Genomic DNA, 17,471 nt, shown 5'->3' with positions numbered 1-17,471 from the left:
CTCCTGCAGCTAATGGGTGGGACAGCGACACGAAGATCCGACGGTGGCCCAAACAACAGTGCTTGCCAGAAGGGGCCGAGAGTCTAGCTAATATCACCACTGGGGAAAGTATCTTGTTTGTAGTTTTTACAACCTAAGAAGTACACACGAGACCCAGAGATCATTCAGGAAGGAGGAATAGTAAAGAACTAAAGTGGGGAATTTTTTTTTAAAAGGATTTAGCTTATTTGTGCCAAGAAGAGAAAACAGAAGTCTTTTATAGGTCTAGGGAGAATGTGGCTCTCTCTTCTACAAGTCCCCTGGACATTAAAGAAAGAGGAGAATTCTATAGTTGGAAAGAGAAGGAGAGCAAGAGTGAGAGCGAGAGCGAGAGAGAGAGAGAGAGAGAGAGAGAAAACAAGGTGGGGGAGGGGACCAGGATATAAGAAACACCTGACTGAAGCACAGAAAAGATAGTGGCTGGAGGGTAAGATAAAGAAAGAGAAAAAGATCAAGAGATAATGCTGCCTTCCTTACCTGTTGTTAAATTATTATTATTATTATTATTATTATTATTATTATTTTGAGAGGGAGGGAGAGATAGTATTCAGGGGTGGAGGGGAGAGGCAGGCAGTGGGGGAGGGGTAGAGAGAGAGAGAAAGAATCTCATGCAGGCTCTACACCCAGTGTGGAGCCCAATGTGGGGCTCGATCTCAAGACCTTGATATCATGATCTGAGCTGAAACCAGGAGTTGGACGTTTAACCATCTGAACCACCCAGCCACCCCTGCTGTTAAATTAAAATGTAACAGATATTTTGAGAACCAATGATGTCTGTCCCAGGTCTCTATTTCTGTATGACAGATGCCCCCTACAATTTATTTACTTAAAATCACGACAATAATTTTCTTGTCTCTTGTGGTGCTGAGTGTTGGGTGGGTTCAGCATGGTGGGTCTCATGCAGCCTTTCATGAGGATGAGGTCTGTAGGTGGCCCAGGCTGGGGTCACCTCTGTGGCTCCCCCACTGACACGTAGGGACTGATGTCAGCCGGAATGCCTGCTTACTATTCACAGCAGCTCGTCTTCCTGCTCCTTTCCTGGCCTTTCGGGGCTCCAAAGATGAGTATCCCAAGAGAACAAGGTGGAAGCTGAACCATCTTTCGAGCCTGGCCCAGGCACATACTCTATGGGTGCACCAGTCAGCAAGGCCAGCTCATATTCAAGGAGAAGGCACATAGACCCTTTTATGGATTTGAGGAATGTTCAAGAACTTGTGAATATGTCATAAAACTGCTAAAATGTCCAATCATGATGACACCTGTTCTTAACCTTCGGTCTTCCAGGAGCTTCTAGTGGGAGCTATGAAAGCCAAGTAAGTAACCAGTGCAAGGGAATGAATATCCATTCTCCAGAATGGGAGGTAATAGTGGAGTATGTACCAAGTGGGGGTACAGGATGAACTCTTGCTTGTGTAGAGGCCATAGGTGGAGGGTAGGTAGGAAGGCCTGTGGCCTCTTCTCTTTTTGGAGAGTTTTAGAGACAAATCAGATGGCAGTGGCTTACAGTGGGTGTTCTGGCCAGCTTTATTCAAGCCTTAATATTTGTTCTTAATAACTTCATATCTTGTTACCTATTTTCTCTTCCCCTGCCTCACCTTTATACCACCAACCATCCTTCCTTTCAACTACATTATTGTTCTGTGGTCCTAAAACTCTCTCCATCCCTTTTTCTCCTTGGTCATCACTCTATGCTTTCTGTGCATAAAAAAAGACTTACCGCCCCCCCCCATTCCTCTTCCTTACTTTTTGCTTCACTACTACCATTTATCAGACCAGTGGCCTCTACCTCCCTTTCCTTGTTCCACTTCTCACTTGACTGCTTGAAATATGTATCTTAATTTTGGGTTCCCTCCTTGTGGCCACGGTCTCTTGCCTTCTAAAACCATGTCTTATATTTCATGAAGCTCATGCCTTTCTTCTCTGCTCTGCCTTATCTTATCCTAGCTGTCACTTGTCCAGCACAGTGTCAGAGGGCAACGGGCCCTGGTGTGCCCAACACCCAGCATCTCCATCAGATACTGCTTTGACATCTTCACAGTGAGGTCTTATCCACAGCCATGAATGTTTAGGCGGGGTTTGCTGCTCAGCTGCTGACCTTTCTCTGGTAAGAGTTTCCTATATCCTATCAACACTAAAGATACTTTTTCTCTGCATGTCAGTCTGTGGTCTCCAAATATTACTAACTGTAGACATTCACTTAAAAATTATTTATTTAAAAATTATTTATTTATCTGAGAGAGAGAGAGAGAGAGAGAGAGAGAGAGAGAGAGAGAGAATAAGCCAGAGGAGCAGAAGGAGAGAGAGGGAGAATCTGAGTATGAGGAGCCTGATGCAGAATTCAATTCCAGAACCCTAAGATCATAACCTGATTGAAAACTGAGAGTTGGATGCTCAACTGAGTATGCCACTTAGGCACCCCAGACATTCACTTTTTAATTCCCATGTAGATTAGAGTCCTTTTCTCCTCTTAGTATAAAGGTGATATATATCCACTGTAGAGAATTTAGAACACACAAAAAAGCTGAAACAAGAAAATTATTGTTGTGGGTATAAACATTGTTAAGACCTTGGTGTGAGTAACTCTTTTCCCTCCATATTTATAATTTTTATTTAGAAATAAAAACAGAATTACTTCTTATATGGGCAATGCTTTCCTCCAAGTTATTTCCTATTTTATAGAATCAATTGTTACAAAATAGAGTCTCTGGCCCCTGCTAATTGGACCAGTATGGCCCTGGCTGGGCCAGTACCTATTCTTTCCTTAGTGTTAAGTCAGATGATATTGGGGTCTGGAGCCATAATATCACATCAAGGTGGGATTCAAATTTTCACTTTGAAGCCTAAAACTTTATTGGAGAAGGTGGTTTGCATGAGTCAAGTAGACAATACCCAGCAATCTAGAGACATTCCTTGGATGCTGGCACTAGTTCCTGTGATGAATTTTGTTCTCTAGCCATTTGTTCAATAAGTTCTCAATAGATTCTAGCCATTTATTGAGATGTGAAACCCTTTTTTAGTGGTGGAGCTGTCTGTGGGATATTTCCCTCTAAGAGTATCTGAGCAAGGTGACATTTTTTTGCAACCTGCTTTTTTCATTTAATAACGATTCATAAGTTTTTTTCTGTGTCGTTATACATTCTTCAAGGTTATGATTTTGGTACCTGTACAGTGACAGCTGTACAGTGAATATTTATGAGGAAAATGCAACAAACTGCTTAAACTCTGGCATTAGATACTACTGAGTCCAAATGCCTGCCTTGACACTTAGTTTGCTATGTGACTTGGGCAAATTATTTAAATATTCTGTCTCAGAATCCCCTTCTGTAAAATGGATATAACAATATGGTCAAGTGATGTAATGAATCAAACATTCCTGAGACATAGTCTGCCACAAAAGTAAGGGTTCGATAGATTTTGCCTATAATTATTAATTATCATAATCCTAAATCTTCTTCTTTTTTTTTATTTATGATAGTCACAGAGAGAGAGGGAGAGGCAGAGACACAGGCAGAGGGAGAAGCAGGCTCCATGCACCGGGAGCCCGATGTGGGATTCGATCCTGGGTCTCCAGGATCGTGCCCTGGGCCAAAGGCAGGCGCCAAACCGCTGCGCCACCCAGGGATCCAGTCCTAAATCTTCTATAATTACTCATGAAACAGCCCCCATACTTTTCCAGCATCATAAACAAAGCTGTGATGAACATCCTCAAATATTTACACGTGATTTTCTTGAGGTAAGTGCCTAGAAGTTGCATCATCGGGTCACAGATTGTGGACATTTAAAGAGTACAAAACTGTCACTGCTTTCACTAAATCTTCCCAGTTGTCCACAACCCAGCCTTTCCCATATTTTTCTTGTCTACAATCTCAAAGACATGTCTCTTTCCACATCCAGGATTTGCTGTATGCCCACCTTCCAACAAAATTCAGAGTCACATCTGAAATTTTCTTGAAATTTTTTACATCTACATTTAAATTAGGGCTTTTTCAGGTAGATCTCACCCATTCATTTAGTTATTCACTCACATACTAAGTGGAAATTTCTATAGCCTAGGTTGATAGGATAGATTTATGTTGTCAGAGCTAACTTTTGTGTTGCTCACCATGGAGAGGGCTTTGGCTTTGAGGAAGAGTTCGAGACCGTTCTAAGGATGTCTGTCAGCTATTGATCCAGGCTGAACGATATCTAGAAAATCTTTCCCCTCTAGAAATAGGGATATCTGAAACAGGAACACCTTGGTCCTTTGACCCGCTGGGAATGATCTCTCGCCCACAGACCCTACCTTGGCTTCCAGGATCAGGAAATATCAATACAAAACTCAGTGAGATGCTTCTTTGAACTAACTACCCACTGTACTGGCCACTGGAAGAAAACCCAACATGCTCCTCATCCTCAAGGAGCATTGCCCATTGGACAAGCAGATGTGCAAACAATTATAGGTCATAGTTAAATTTTCCAGAATAGAGGAGTGTATCTGTAAGGAAATCCCCGAGTGATGGTCTGCACAGTTTGCCTTCTGGTCTCCAGAGGGTTTTGGTTGGTCCAAGGTTACGGCCCTTAGAAACATTTTTAGTTGCCAATAATCAGCAACTGGAGATTTCAGGTAAAAATGAGGTTTCTGTCTCACCTTGAAACAAAATGGGAGCATTGGCAATACTGAGCCCTCATCTTACCCTGGAAACATTGAGGAGTGGCTGACCTGTTGGCTAGGGCACGGGTTCTTTTTTTTTTTTTTTTTTTAGTGCAGTCCCCACCACTCCCTACAGTATTGCCTTTTGCTGCACTGCTTATCTGTGCTGTCTGGATGAGCCTTGAGCTTATGACCTTAGGCCTAGTTAAGGGGGCATTTACTCTTTCACAGGCTCTCAGAGAGGTCTGCTAGAGTGGAAGGCTGCAGGGTAGGCAAGAATTTGCTAGGTAGATGGGTGGAAGGAGGACCATCCATGGCGGGCAAAATAGCATGTGCAAAGATATGGGGGCTTGTGCATGGAGGTCTGCTTGGGTGATGAGAAGCAGACAGGATGGGGAAAAAGTTGGGCATTTGAGGGAAAGGATTGAGAGAAAGAATTGGAGAGTCATGCAAGCATCAGCTCTTGAGCAGCCTGGCATGCCCAAATAAAGAATTTGGTTAGTCATTGTTGTTGTTGTTGTCCGTAAAATACTGGATCTGATGATTGATAAAGGAATAGCTACAAGAATTTCTATGATCAGTGCCCTGACATCATGGTGGCACCTTGCAAAGTACGTTGTGTGCAGAACCTCATTAAATCCTGACACCAAGCCCAGAAGATGTGTGCTTTTATTACCCTCACCTTACAGTGAGAAAATGTAAATAGAAGGAGGTTGGTAAGGTGACTTCCCCAGGGTTGAAACCAGTAAGTGACAAAGTGGGAAGTGGACCCGGGGCCAACTACAGAGCTTGCAACTTGATTGCTAGGGTGCTCTGCTTCCCAGATGGCATCCATGCTTCAGAACTGTTACTTCAGTGGAGAAGGCAGGGTTGCTTTGGGAGTGGGTAAGGAGAGGCTGACTGACAAACAGGGCTGCTGGGTGTCCACTGCAGTGGGCAGCAAGAGAGTGGGAGAGACACACAGAGCTGCGTCCATGCAGGGCAGAGAAAGGGGTGCATGTGAGATATACAGAGGGGACCCTTCTTCATGGAAGGGGCCAGCCATAGGAGTTTTCTCTTGCCCCTTTGAATTCTCAGGGCACTTTGTGTCTCTTTTCCAGGGCTTGCTTTTGCCATGTCCCCATAACAGCTGTACACATCTTATGGCATCTTGTACAGTTTAAGTTTGTAAGGGGCCGGAGGTATTACGCTTTATTTGCCTTAATTTTATTTTTGCATTGCTGAGCACAGTGCTTTCATAAACGAATGAACTCCCAAATTATCTTTTTCAGATCATTCCTCCTTATGTGTGCATTTGAGAAGTCCATGGCAGGTTAAACACTTTTTCTTTTCAAATATGAGAATAATTTCTTTACACGATCTACTTTAAGCTATTTGAAAATATGAGGGAAAGGAAAACAGGGAAGCTGTTTAAAGGCAGCAAACCCTTTAAGAGTCAATGTCACATTTATTGTTATAAAATATTTTTCTCTCTCTGTTAGACATCTGGTTCCCATTACATACAGTATTGGGTACTTGAGTTCACCAGGCATTTTGCATACCAAGCAGTGTGCATGCGAAATCCCCCAGACATCCACCAGTTTGTATTTGCACCATGCAAGTCCTACTTTACATTTACAGACAACCCTTCTATCACCAACCTAATTCTTCCCAATATGCTTTTGAGGTTACTTTGTTCATACCTAGCTGGAGGACCAAATTGCCTACATCTAAGAAATGAAGAACTTAATCATGGAGTCTTTGCTTTATGTCATCGTATGGTTCAACTATCTATAAGCTCGCACCGAAGTCAATGAAACATCTAAATCTTAAGTCTATATTTCCCAGTACCATTGACCCAGAAATGAGAAACACAATATGGAATGTTTGCTAATGAGTCATGAATTTCATTATAATTGCTTCCACATTCAGGATAGCGCCCTTAAACCATCTAATCTTGACATATCCTGCAACAATCCCATGTGTTGTAAATGATTTTGCTTTATTCCTTAGGTTACTGTTCAGAGCTTATTTTATGCTTCATTTCATTTTCTTAAAGAAAGCCACACACGTGTGCGTGCACACTCACACTCTTGCATGTGTGCATGCACACACAGAGGCACAGCATTGAAGCTTTTGCCTCAATCTGTAATTTTTGAAATAAAATAATTATGAAACCAAAAGGGGCCCTCATCATTTGGTTTGAAAATAAAAATAAATGCATTTAGGAAGAGAGCTGAAATATGGTCAGCTCTGGAGTTTCTAAGTCAGGTCTCTGAGAATTCAGGCCAGAATTGAGCAATGCCCGGCCAGCAGCCGTCTGTCCCCTCTCTGTCTGGACATTAGAGTATATGGCTGGCTGGATGGACACAACTAGCATTCAGTACAGTAATAATGGAAAATTAAATACGGCTTTTAAAAACTGCTCACATTATAAAGTGATCTATTAGCATGATATGACTTTGGCACTTAAAGTGACTGATTCTAATTGTACGATTTGGCCCATGGCAAACATTAAAGAGCTGCAGAATATTGTAGGCCGTCGTCTTCTTCTTCTTCTTCTTCTTCTTCTTCTTCTTCTTCTTCTTCTTCTTCTTCCTTCTTCTTCTTCTTCTTCTTCTTCTTCTTCTTCTTCTTCTTCTTCTTCATCTCTTTTGGAATATTTTAAAGTGGCTTTTTTCTTTGGAATCAAGCTTTGTTCCTGCCACAGGAAAAGTTGTGCAGAAGGAATATTTCGGTCCAGATAGAACCAGAGGTAATTACAGTTTCTTTTTCTTTGATTCATGAATCAATGAGGCAAATATTAAGAACATTTTTGCATTTTCTTCTCCTCCGTTTTTTTATTAAGTGAAACTCTGTTTTTATGGCTTATGGATGTTATCCTGAAAAAGTAAAGATGGATGGTCTTCCCTGATGAGCTTTTCTAGTAATCAGACAGGCATTCTTTCCCTGCACCTGGTTATCATACTGTATCCTGCCAAAGCTTTTCTTCAGGAGCCTCTGGGTCGCTAAGATGATGTTGCGTGCCATACCTTGAGCTGAATTTCATTTAAGCAGGTCAGCACAAAATGAAGAGGACTTCTGAGCATGTCTACTTCTTAGACATACCTACTTAAGAGGTTTGCAGTTTTCAGAAAAAAGGAATGAATATGAGGGAATGTCATTCATCTTTGAATTAGACTTTATGTTTTTGATATATACTGGCTTTTTCGTAATTCTTATGTTATGGACTACAGGAAGCTTATTAACTGAATAGTATTGGAAAGGGCAGCTGTTTATGCTGAGGGAGTTCTTTTTGAATTTACATGTTTAAGCCAAACTGAAAGTTTACCTTAATCTATGTGCATATGAATTTCTTGTTGGCAGTTTTCTGGTCTCTTGATTGTTGAAAAATTGCCTACTATGCTTCAAAGAGTTTTGGTTTAATGACCCACATTGTTATCCACATAACTGACAGTGGGCTCTCAAACACAAAGTTTAAAAACTCCAGTAACACTGTTGGAGTGTAAACACCAGACTTATTTATTGGAAACATCTCTTTCTGAAATTGGACTTTTAAAAAATTTTAATTTAATTTAATGTTTTTAAAGACAATGCTAAAGTAGAAAGAAGTTTAAAGGCACTCTGGTTTCTTGTGAGTTTTTCACTAACACTTCCCTGTAGCTTGGAATAGCTCTCTTTCTTCCAAAACCTGGAATCTGCAGAAGAGAGCAGAAATACTTGTTATTGACCTGAATTAGGATAAAAGGAAAAGAGAAGATAAGATCATAGCCGCCAGCACTTTGTTTATGAAAACATCATTTTGAGGATGTGCTTGAATCAGGCAAAAGTAATGCACCTCCTCCTCCTCCAGCATATTTGAAATACCAGCCTGATCACACCTAGAGAACAATGCCCAGAATTGGGGCATTACCTTCCCTGTATGCTAGTGCTGTGCAAGGATAGCATCACTTAATCCTGACATTTTTTCTTGGTAATTTTAGAAATACATACGGAAATTTAAAAAATAGAAAAATAAAAAGATGTATAAATATAAGCACAAAAAATAAAAATTTGTTTTTAAAAAAGTTATAATCTTCTTTTTGAAAAGTTTTAGGACTCAAAAGAAGTTGTAAAGTAATTCAGAGAGATCGCCTGTTCTTTTTCACAGATCCCTCAGAGATAATATCTCATATAAACATAGTACCTTGTCAACATCAGGAAATTGATTCAATAATATTATCCCAGTTATAGACCTTATTCGGACTTCAGCAGTTTTTTTTTAAAGGTTTTATTTATTTATTTTATTTAAAAGAGAGAGAGAGAGCAAGAGAGGGAGCAAGCACGTGTGTTCAAAAGCAGGGGGAAAGGTAAAGGGGGAGGGAGAGAGAGACTCTCAAGCAGACCCTGCACTGAGTGTTGAGCCTGACACAGCGGCTCAATCTTAAGACCCTGAGATCATGACCTGAGCCAAATCCAAGAGTAGGGTCCTTAGCTGACTGAACCAGCCAGGTGCTCCTGGACTACAGCAGTTTTTATATGCATTCACTTTTAGAATGTATATTAAAATGTAGAGATGGATTAACCACCAAGTGTTCAGGGAGCATCTCTCACCAATGAGTATTGACGATATTGCAAAATTCTCAGATAATGTGATTTTATATATCCCATGGCTGATGAAAGAAGAGGTAGATTTGGTTGTATTAATGAAGACTCTACATTAATAGCCTTTTCCATTTATTAATTGGCTAAAAAAGTAATCAATCCTGTATCAAGTGCCAACTGGCAATAGAAAGATGGTGGTATTGACTCTGCTCTCAAAGAACTGACAGAAGGAGGTAGAAAAAGAATCAACAATTATACCACAGAGAGTTGTATACCATAGGACAAATGAAACAACCTCCTATTAATAAGCACCTACAAGTGCATTAGCAATAAAGCAAATAAGGTGCATGCCTCTGTTATTCTGTGGATCTTACTGCTGAGTGGAGAAGACAAGACCGTTAACAAGTAGTGACAACAGAGGGCTCTCTACCACAGGGCAGGGGGCTCAAAGTGGGTAGGTCCTGACGTAGTCATGGGGCACAGGCAAGTGACTCAGGATATGTCCTGTAACCTCAGTCAGCATTTCAAGATGTTGAGTGTGACAACTTACACTATCTTCAGACTAGGTCATTCCATTTGGAGCCTATATAGTGTCTTCTAGCTCTGGTGTTGCATTTGAGCAGATGGCTTGCTAATACAAGAGCAGTCACTGTTTCTTAGAACTGACTCAAAAGTCTTTGATATTATACCTGATATGCCATATCTTCCCCACTCAACACTGGCAGGCCTTGTACTGGGCTCACATAGCACATGGGTTGGAGAGAGGTCCCTAGAGCATGGTTGATGGTTCCCTAGAATATGGTTGATAGCCAATGCTAGAGAAATAAAGCCATTGTATGCCTTAAAAATTGAGGTTCCTCATTCAGAATGTAACAACATTATCACCCTCTGGCCTCCTACAGACGTAATTATAGGCATTTCCTGCTTGGAGTTCCTCAGTTGCATTCCATTGGACTTCAGTGGACTTCAGGTGGCATTCAGAATTCCTAAGTGGCCTGTGGCCCAATCTACCTATGTTCTCAGCCTCATGACATTCCACTTTACTTCCAGTTCTCAGGGGTTCAGTCTTGCTGGACTGCTTATGGCCCTTTAATTTACTAAGCTGTGTTCCACTCCTAGGCCTTGAAAATTCTCTTTCACAAATGCTTCCCCCTACCCCCCACCCTTTCTCTCTACCTCATCTATAACCTCAGTCTTCAGGCTTCTATTGTAAGACTTTCTATACTGAATCATTTGTCTCTATGAAGTTCCCACCAAGAGTCCCATTTTATCCATAGTTATACATGCATTGTATATATAATCTTGTAATCAGTGATGTGACTACATATATGTCTCCCCTATTATACTGTGAGTTCCATGAGGACAAGAATGATGTCTTTTTTGGTGATTATCTCCTCAAGTTTCAAGGAGTATATGTTGAATGATTTATTGAATGGATAGATAGATGAATGAATGAAATAATGGAATATCCTCTCATTTCTCCCATAAATTTAAGTAATGTCACACCCGGGATTTGAGCATATTTATAAACTCTTCATTCTGGGATCATTTGTTGTGCTCATTTTTGGAGTCTTTCTCATGTTCAGGTAGGAATAGCTTTTCATAGGAAATCATGGTTGATATGCTTTGGTGTTCAATTTTGCCTACGCCAGTAGATTCTGCTTTGCATGTTTTATCTGGTGTAGTTGTCACTTCAAGACCACTCCAAAAAAGGAGTAGCCATTCCTCATCAACATAGTAGCCATTCATTGGCAAAGAATAGCTGAGAGCTGCTTTGCTAATCTCAGGGCTCTGAGAATGGCACTTTGGTATGTTGGTGATCTTGACAATGGGAGCACTTCAGCAGACAAGTCCAACACACCATTGGAAGAGTTTGTAGCTGGATTCTGGATCCAAATCCCATCTTCACTGGCATCAGGATGGGAGAGACCATTATGAGGATGAAGGAGGCTCATTTGAGAATATCAAATCAAAGAGGTATTTGGAACAGAGATAGAGAGAGAAGTCAGGGACCATCTCCATGGATGTGTGATCTTTGAGCTAATTCTAGATTGATGGTCAGGGGTGAATTAGTTCTATGGGGATAAGTGACAGGAGGTAAGAATGAGATGGAGTGGTATGTGCAAAGGTCTTGGAGAGAAGTTTGATAAAGAGACTAAAACAAATCTCTGGAAAATTTGTATACAAACGCATGTCTCTTGAAAAGAGTGACCCTCCCCCGTCTCTAAAAATTAGGTAATTGCTTCAATTTTGTGACTGGTATCTACTTAGTTTAAACAAAGGTTAGTAAGCAAATGTAGATTATTTATCTTATATTTAGGTAGGTGGGTAACAATGGGGTGTGAGTTCCATTCCTTTTCTTCTTTCTTTGTAGGTTTTTATCAAGGTGTGTTTGTGTGTGTGTTTGTGTGTGTGTCTTTACATTCATTTGTCAGTCTTTCCCAGATACAAAGGAAGACCACAGACTTGTTTAATGTAAGAGCTTTGAGATTCTGGAGGGTTGCTGCCTATGGGGAATGTGTAGCTAGAATAAAGTCAGCATGACCTTCCAGAAGGCATTCAGATTTTGGAGTTAAATTCCTGAGGACAAGGTTCAACTTCATGTTTGCTGACTTGGACTTTGGGTAAGTTCCATAACCTCTCTGAGCCTCAATTTCCTCACTTCCAACTTTGGGATGACAATAAAATTATTTGCCTCATTTGTCTCATAGAGTCATGTATATGATGTGATTTATATGAAAGAACTTCATAAATTATGAGGCACTGGATAAAAATTGGGTATCATTATTATAAATAAATGTACTCTTAAACAGGTGATGGTTACTGCAAGTAAGTGCTGTGGATGAGACCTTCCCAGGCTCACTGTCACTTGAAAATTTACAATAACATATTTCAAAGATGGCAGCAATATGGCAGCTAAGCATTCAAACATTTCTAAAAGCAATGAAAATTTACAATTGTTGTGCTGCAAGCTTATCATTTACACAGCAGTTTAGTGTATAAATATTGAGAAAGAAAAAGTCATCATCAAATAAAGACTGATAAAACTTTTTGATTTTTAGCAAGGAAGATATCCAAGTGAATTTTCCTGGGATATTTCTCAGGAAAGTGGCTAGAGTAACTGGAAGGAAATGTGAACACGTTTTATATGTTACAAAAGACTCTCTCAAATATCAATTTTAAAATATAACAAATCTAAAAATGCATGTCTAGTTCAATACTAAAAAAATAAGTGAGATCCTTTTGCCATAAAAATGACTTTCTAGAAAAACTCAAGTGGACACAAGGCCAGAAAATGTTTGGTGGGTAGTACAAACTAGGTTATTGATGAATGGCAGGGAATTGGAGTGGAGAACTGGAACTGTAATTAACATCTTGATAAGAAATCTAACATCAACTATTTTATTTTATTTATTTAATATTTTATTTTATATTTTCACCGTAAGCCAAGATAGATTTGTTTTATTTTGTTTTTTTTTTTTTCCTTCTTTCCCCTTCCTATTTTGCCTAGTTGGGATACTTTTTTCCCCTTTACTCTTGAGACTCTCATGAATGAAGAGGGAATAAATATTAAAATACTATATAGGAACAACACAAATGACATTGGAGATGGGCCAACTACAAGCGATTGTGTTCATTGGCTTGCCGGTCAAAACCTCTGGTCAGCTGGTCCATGTAGGAAGTGAAAGAATGTTTTCTTGTCAACTTATAAGATCAAAGTTTTGGATCTTGAAAAGATAAGACATTTGGAGTGGGGATGGGAGCAGTACACTTCAAAGTAGCTAATACTCCGTAGGACTAGCTTCTTTCACCCAAGAGTTAGAAATGGGAGGATCCCGCAACTAATTATTGGAGACGACTGAAACATTATGTTCAGCTGGAGTCTCACTTGCACAGAGTCACCCCAGGACATTTTGCTAAAAGTACCCTGGTTTCTTCACTGGACTTGAGAGAGCTCCCATTTGTACTTTCCAACCTCATCCAATCCAAAGCAGTCCAGCAGCTAGATGGCTGTTGACTATCAGAATCTCGCTTTTACTTAAGAAATTTGTTTTTTTTTTTTCCCTCTTTAGTAGAAAGTCTTTTGCATGGAAGAGAACCCACATGGCTTAGCTTTGGCTTAGCTCAAGCCTCAAAATGCACACACTGCATCTTTAAGAAATAGTTTACTTGTGAATCAGTAAACGTACCAGACAAAGCAGCCATTACTTATGCATTCCTGCATACCAGGCAAGGTGAAAATAATAGAATAAACATCATATACTTCATTATGATATCGGTTTACACTTCCAGGGTACACAAAAAGAGGCCATTTCATCAAGCTAATTGCCTGAAAGTAAAAGAGAGAGAACTTTAGCTATTAGTCTATTATAGGGCTTTTTTCTTAATCACAAATAGGGGCCGTGCGTCCCTGGGGGGATGTGTATTCTAATTTACAATTGAACTACAGATCAGAGCAATCAATCTTGGGCAGCACTTTACAGTGTAATTGCTGCAACAATAACAAAAAAAAAAGAAGAGGGAGAAGGAGAAGGAGAAGAAGAAGAAAGAAGAAGGAGAAGAAGAAGAAGAAGAAGAAGAAGAAGAAGAAGAAGAAGAAGAAGAAGAAGAAGAAAAAGGCCTAGCTGAGCTTCAGCTTGAGGTGGAGATTTTTCCAGGCTCTAGTTCAGGGTGGGAGGGAGAGAAGACCCGCCACAGACATGAATATGCAATGAAGCTCATTAGCAGCCTCGTGTTGCCATGACGAATGGCATTATCCCCGGCCTGGTGCTGCCTAAACATGAATTTTATAACGACCCATTTATCATGACTTGTCATGAGCTTCTGTACTGTACTTTCTTCCAGCACACACACCTTTCCCTATTATGACGGTAAAAATCTTCCCCTTTTCTATTATTGTTTCCTTTTGTATTGATTTCTGGCCCTTGAAAGCCAAGTGCTGCAGTATAGCAACATGCTAATGAGTGATTTGTGACTTCAAAAAGTTGAAGATGGAAAACTTGATTAGTCATTCCATTTTCCCTGTGATCATATAATTGAGAAAAAAGTTGGAGTAAACTTTTAAAGAAATGTCTTAAAGTATGAGCTTTTGTTTTACTCTACTGTCAGAATGGTGACACTGCAGAGAGCTCTAAAATTAAAAAAAAATTTTTAAAGATTTTATTTATTCATTCATGAGAGACAGAGAGGCAGGGATACAGGCAGAGGGAGCCCAATGTGGAACTCGATCCCAGGACCCCAGTATCAGACCCTGGGCCAAAGGCAGACACTCAACTGCTGAGCCACCCAGGTGTCCCGAGAGCTTTAAAATTTAAAATTAACTACATTGTCTTCCTTTCATTCGTTATATTCCACCCCCCCCCCGCCTTTTTTTGGCCCTATAAGAACCTTTCAGTATCTTAAAAGTAGAACTCAAAACTTTAGAGATATTTTCCAAAACTCTTGGAGCTCTGATGAAAAAGTAGAAGACTAAAATGCTTGAAAAATGTTTAGGGCTTATCATTTTATAGGTTGGTTTCTCACTTAGATACCTACTTAGAGTGTGGGGAGGAAGGCTTGTTCTTTGATGATGACTTCCCAGGACATACATTTTATGAGTAGTTAAAAACAAAAACAAAACCTTGTAAGCAGTCTCCCCTGATAGAAACCATGAGGTCTGTTGGAATATTTAGCAGCCACAAAACTGCTAGATGCTACGGCTGGACTCTTTGCCATTGACCAAGAGTGTGTGTGAGCACATCAAAGTTAAGTTCAGCAGTTGGTCAAGAATATGGTTCTAAAAAAAAAAAAAAAAGAAAAAAAAGAAAAAGAAAAGAATATGGTTCTAGGTTGGCAGAAGTGCCCTCATAGTAATACAGGCTCAATCAGTGGGATCTATGAGTAGTCTATTTAGTTACTATAAAGAGAGTAGTGCTAAAATGATTTCTCAGCTCGACTAGGCAAAGTGCAGGAAGGAGACAGGAACACAGGGAAGGAGAATCTGGATATTGTTTTGCACACCCAGAAGTTCTGGTCATACTGATTTGTAAAGAGTCAATAGCTGGCCAGAGTTATTTTCAGTGTGGTATCTCGTGCCCCTGAATTCCATATTAACAGAAATGATACTTTTATGTGATAACATTTAAACTATAATATATAAAATGAATGATAAACTTTTTCATATATTAATGATAATTATGTACTTGTGAGGTATTCTGCCATTCAGAGTTCTTTGATCAGATTCTTAGGCTAATTGGAGCCAGGGTTATTATTTCCAGTTTAAAGAAGGAATAATTGAGACTTGGAGCTTAAGTGACTCGCTCAAGGTCACACAGTGGGACTGGGACCACCACACGTGGTGCTGGGACTCAACACCAAGCTTTTATATTCCTAGGTCCGTATTTCTCTATTCCCAAAGTCACCAGAGAAGGAAATTGTTCCTAAAATGTCATCTCTTTTGGGATTTAACAGTAAGTGAATAAATTGGAAAAGGAGCCCATTGAAAAGGTGGCCATCCTTTACACTTGAGAGCCCATTATTTTCCTAAACTACTTACTAGAAATTGAAATTGGCACATACATGTCCATTAAAATTGCCATTCTGACCATTTGAGTTGAATTTTTTTCATCATTTAAAAATGCAGATAGGAAGTGTTTTTCAACATAAAGACTTGGGCACTATTCTGGCTTGTATTGTTTTTTGGAGTCTCCTGGGCATTATATATATATATATATTTTTTTTTTTCTGAAGAAAATATCTTTGTGTTCCACCCTATGAATGAATTAAACAGGATTGTTATAGATAATTTGGTGAAGAGGGGATTAAAATATTGGCAAATGATATTAAAGAACATTGTGATTATGACTGAGCACATTAAAACTGTGTATATATGACACCAAACATCTGGATGAAAATGGAAAAAAAATTGTGAAATCCTTGATTGTTTTTTTTTTTTAACTTGACATCATACATCTGGATCTTTAAAAACAGCTGGGTTAAAAAAAATAAATAAAAACAGCTGGGTTTTTGACTCTTGTGTCCCAGGTTTTATCTGGGTGTTTGGTGTCATGTACAGAAAGGTGGAAAAAAGTTTTTAATGTTATTATTACTGAATTAGATAAAATTATTGCATTTAATTAATCTGCAAATATTAACTAATTATTCTATTTAAGAAAGCATTTAATGGATAAAATTTTCCACTAGGCAAATAAATAAAGAAAGATGTAATTAGGTGATTTAGGAATTGGCTTAAGGCATATTTCAATCTTGGTCATAGTTTACTGACAGCAATTTCCTTGGACGAAAATCTTTTTAGGTCTTGAGACAACAATTTTCTCTCTTTGGGAGTAGTTTATCTCCATGTGTGATGAGGTCTGTTAATTCACAATGTGTTTTGACAATAGTAAAATTTCATAAACACTTAATAACATGTGAAATACATCTAGTAATAGACATTTTCTTTGCCAAGTGAATTATCCGGCCTGATAAAATCAGTGTAAACCCACTCTCCAACCTGCCTCCTGACATGCCCGAGGCTGAACCCCAAAGAGGAATCAAATGAAAACAGGACTTCAAAGACTTTGCTGCAATGAAAAGCACCTTATGTGACTGAATTTTTTTGTGATCTCATCTAAAAAAAGTTATCATAATTATTGAACATTTCCTCTGTAGCTTATTCTCAATCCAATCAGTTATAATGAAAATAGTCTGCTTGCTTTTTATATTCTCAAGTTTTCGGAATGATTAGTGCTTCCTTGAGATATCCCATTAATTGGACACACAACCTAGATAAAAAGGCTGAAACCCAAGAGTATATAAAAAAACATAAGGTTGTTGCAATTTAAGTGCCTTCAAAAGATCTAATTTGATTTTTAAAAGCAGTTCTGCCGATGTGAAAATTAAAGGCACGCAGAAACAAGATATGGTTTAATTGAATGTGTAGGTAAGAAACATTTAGAGGCTTCAGTAGCATTATTCGAGTTTTTGTTTATTTTTTATTTGGCCGTTGGGTTGGAAAGATTGAGCCTACAACACAACAGAAATTGCTGACTTTTATGGGTTGCTATTTCTTTATTGAGCTGCCCCATTTTTCTTGCCCACTGTATTTCTGAGGCAACTTGGTATTTCTCTGTGCAGGTTTTCAATCCTGGTACCCATCAATCAGATTTCAAATTCTAATAGATTGAAAGGGTCTCTCCATTTGGCTTATCTTGACTGTTTTATCCATAAGTTTGTCCCCCTCCTACTATGAGCAAAGTGT

General features: G+C 39.2%; 1 long non-coding RNA gene across 4 annotated transcripts in view; it reads left to right on the top strand.

The window, feature by feature from the left end:
- The window catches only part of LOC129510298 (uncharacterized), a 65,544-nt gene that overhangs the window by 17,776 nt on the left and 30,297 nt on the right, over nt 1-17,471 (top strand). For 2 of the 4 annotated variants that reach the window (XR_008664564.1, XR_008664562.1), the window contains 3 exons: nt 1,055-1,352; nt 1,984-2,143; nt 3,515-3,772. This is a non-coding gene — a long non-coding RNA (uncharacterized LOC129510298). The remainder of the gene's footprint in view (nt 1-1,054; nt 1,353-1,983; nt 2,144-3,514; nt 3,773-17,471) is intronic. The other 2 variants (XR_008664565.1, XR_008664563.1) reach the window with 2 other exon arrangements.

The sequence above is a fragment of the Nyctereutes procyonoides genome, unplaced genomic scaffold, assembly GCF_905146905.1.
Source record: "Nyctereutes procyonoides isolate TBG_1078 unplaced genomic scaffold, NYPRO_anot_genome, whole genome shotgun sequence".
NCBI classification, from domain to species: Eukaryota; Metazoa; Chordata; class Mammalia; order Carnivora; family Canidae; genus Nyctereutes; species Nyctereutes procyonoides.
Note: the sequence above shows the minus strand (reverse complement) of the source record. Positions and strands in the feature narration are given on the sequence as shown.